The sequence below is a fragment of the Centroberyx gerrardi genome, chromosome 6 (genome assembly GCF_048128805.1).
Source record: "Centroberyx gerrardi isolate f3 chromosome 6, fCenGer3.hap1.cur.20231027, whole genome shotgun sequence".
Classification (NCBI taxonomy): Eukaryota; Metazoa; Chordata; class Actinopteri; order Beryciformes; family Berycidae; genus Centroberyx; species Centroberyx gerrardi.
Genome location: NC_136002.1, coordinates 4,542,835 through 4,546,664, shown reverse-complemented (window position 1 = coordinate 4,546,664; position 3,830 = coordinate 4,542,835).

Below are 3,830 nucleotides of genomic sequence, written 5' to 3'. Positions count from 1 at the left end.
GACCCCTGGTGGTCCCCGGACCCCACATTGAGAAACACTGTGTTAAATAATTATACTGATTTTTAATGGGGAAAAGAGGAACATCGAACTGACAACTCACAGAGGGGAAACAGTGTTTAACTGCTGAACTCCAACACATCCATAAACAAAGAAAACATTTCAATATTAAGCCGCAACATAACGCAATATCAATGCAGTACAACAGGAGCATGCGGTTGAATTAGAAGTACTGTATAAAAAGTACTGATGTGTTACAAATTGTACACAGATACAATATAGGTTTTTTTTGTTAGTATGGCCCAAAATGTAAATGTAATAGCCTTGTTTGTAGATGTAGAGTTTAACATATCTCAATTTAGATTGATGATAACCTTCAATGATTTTACATATCCACACATTTGCCTCCATAGGTTCCTAAACTTAAAGGAAACATCAACCCAAAATCAACTTAAGACTTTTCTTACCTCCTTTTGCTTACTTTGTTGAATATTACTATTTTGCATTTTAGAAAATCAAATACCTGAAGACAAGATTGATCTTTGTCCCGCATACAGTTCCCTTAAGGCTATTCTCCATTGCTTCCAATAGGAGGGGCACAAAATGAGTCTTTGGCGTTGGAGGTCTGGAATGAAAGAAATGCCCTCACTTGGCGTCCAAAAAGAAAGTGGAACAATTTGTTTTGTTGTGTTCCATCGATGCGATTCAGTGATAAAAGATTTAAAGCCTATTTATGTCTTTTTGGGTTTTTTTTTTCTTAGTCCTGGTGGTGATCGCCGTTTCTAGTCATGCTTTCAGCCCCTGTGCCCTGATGCTTCATGAAAAGGTTAGTGGAGAATAATGATGCGTCTCAGACAGGTGCCAGGCTGATGCACAATCCGTGGCCTTTTGCTAAACTGTCAGTCAATATGACTCCTCATCCATTCCTCTCACTCTCGCGTCTAATCTCGGCATTATCTCTGTGGGCACCGCTGCAGACATTTTTTTTTTTGGCATCCTTAAATTTGAACAAACCGCTGTCATTATGGCCGCCACGAGCACATTCAGAGCACGGAATCGCTGCTTTTCTTGCCGATTTGTGCTCGAGCTGGCGGCTCTGACACACCGGTGAATGCTCAAAGGTCTGACAGAACACACAATAAATGAAAGCTGTGTTTTTCTGTCACTGATGGAGGTGGCCATCTTTGTATGAAAGTACAAACACTTGAGATGAACGTCCATTCGGGCACTTAAAAACTTCTCCAGTGATTAAGGAAAAGGAATATAGTAACACAAAAACGTTCATTTTGCCGCTGTATTTACGCTGGCTGCCGCATCAACACCTGTTCAAATGTTTGCAGGGTTTGTCTTCCATTCCTCAGTTCTAAAGCTACATTAGAGCCTCACCGTTTATCTCTGTCCCATGAGGCACAAACAACACATTTTTTACCTAAGCTTAGTGTCAAACTGTCAAACTGTGATGCCCTTGAACAAAGACAGAAAAGATCACTCCAGGGAGACGGAAAATAAAAGTTCCCTCCTTTTAGTTTATTGTGTAATGTTTGAATGTCATCAGTTTTGATTCAGTGTCAACAGGTTTACTGGGGTTCAAATCTGACCCAGGACCTGTATTGCATGTTCTCTCTCTCTCTCTCTCCCCCTCTCACATACACACAACTTTCCCTGTCTCTCTCTACTTTGATCTGTCTAATAAATTGAAAAATGCGAGAAAAAAAACAAACACAAACCAAAATTGCTTGCTGGGTGATTTTATTTTTATAGCACCATTCATACATAGAACGCAACTCAAAGTGCTTACATAAAATAGATTGATTATAACAACAAATGAAAACTTTTTTTTTCTGTTAAAACCATTACATTGCCACAGACCCCCATTTGATGAGATTTTGTCTCTCGGACCCAAATCTGAGAATATTTTTATTGTTAGATATGATTTTGTCCAGAATTCCAAGACTGTATTGTAGGTAGAGAGATAACAGAGAAACTATAATCAAAACAGTCATTCTCCTACATTCTCTAATTGTGTTAACTTCTTGTAAATTAAATAATGATGAAGTTTAACAATTCATCAATTTGCCTTTGACTCCCTGGAACCCCCTGAAGGACCCCTGGTGGTCCCCGGACCCCACGTTGAGAACCACTGCTCTAAAACCCTCGGCCACAAACACATTCATACTGGGAGTTGCCCAGTACGTCCCACAGTCAAGCTCCAGTGGGTTTCGCGTCTTGCTCAGAAGACACCTCTGGGCTGCCGCTACCCCAGTAAATATTCATCACCGCATCACCGCTGTTCAGATTCTGGAGGAAAAAATGTCACTTATGATCTCAAGGCCCGCATCTGCCTGGAAACCTTCATGACAAGTGGTGGCAGATTTCCTCTGCAAAACAGTGAGGGAGAGAAAACAGAGGTGACGCCGCACTGGAAGCTTGGCCGTGTGGAAAAAAACGCTCGCTGTCATTCTCCATCTCTTTTTTTTTCTTCTTCTCCAGCTTTCCAGTGTCACATCAGTGTCGAGAGAGATGGTTCCAGTTGTTGGCTTTCACCCTCCCTCGGGACAATCTTCAACTCACTACCGGTACTCCTGCTCGGCCCTGTTTATCCAAGTTTGATATTTACATGTTTTGAAGCAGAGGAAAGGCCTCGGTCCAGGCAGCTGTGGCACAGAGTTTCTACTGCGTACGGATAGGGACGATTCTTCACGAACCACCATACATATACAGTATATGCTCCGGACTGGTGGCATAATACAATAAATGGAACCAGATGCCATTAAAGTACAGGTCATTAGCACCCTGAGCTGGATTAGCTGCCAAGGCAAGAAGCAATTATACACCTAAGAGACAAGAGTACTAATCAGGTGTTGGTACTTGTACACAAAGCATTTTCTGGTTATAGCAGCAAAAAGTTGGATTTTTTTTAATGCTTTGTGGGATTATACACGCTATACATTTTTCCACAGGGGTGTTTCAATTGGCCCTGGGTGATGATTATTGGTGGTTGAATATTTGCATTTGCATGTTTAATGTACTTCTAATTCTTGTAATTTGCATAATGGTTCTCTGCTATCCATCTGAAGTCACTTAGAGGCAAAGGAGCAAATAGCTCGCTGATCTCTTGCGTTTCGCTGCATAATTTTCCCATTCCCGCTGATGGCCTTGGTTGGCATCCATTGTAATAGGCCAGCTGATTGGTGATTAAAATGTTTACCGGTACATGGGGAAATAGATCCAGGCAATAGCCCACCACTGAAGACTGAGCACGCAGCTGGCTGCACATAGACAAATGGCTCCACGGCTGATGTCTTTTTAACCATGTGCTTAGTTCGCGAAATAGCCAACTCCGGGAAGGCAGCAAGAGGGGGATTTACTGATGTGTGAAATCATACAAGCCAATACATTTACAGTTTTTTTTTACTTTATTACCATTTGTCACAGATGGGTGCATTTACAATTGCACAACAATGTTAGAATCTAGTTGCAGATGTTGGATGGTCCCTGGTCAAAGTGACAGTGTAGGCGGTGACAGCAATGAAGGCAGCTGATTCCTTTAATCATAACACAGGTTCTCATTGCTTTGGAAAGCGTCTAGACTCTTCCAATGTCTTACTCACTTCACTCAACCAAAAGTAAATCTGTGCAAACATCCATTATGGTATAATGTAGGTTAGATGTCATACAGCTCTCCATACTACACTACAGTGAATAGTACAGTATCATAACAATAGTGAAGAGGACAAGTACTTGGTAAGCTAGGTAGCTCCATATAAGAAAACAATTGTCAGGCTGGTTGTCGCATTTTTCGCTACCACCAAGCAGCAAATGACAAGATGCAC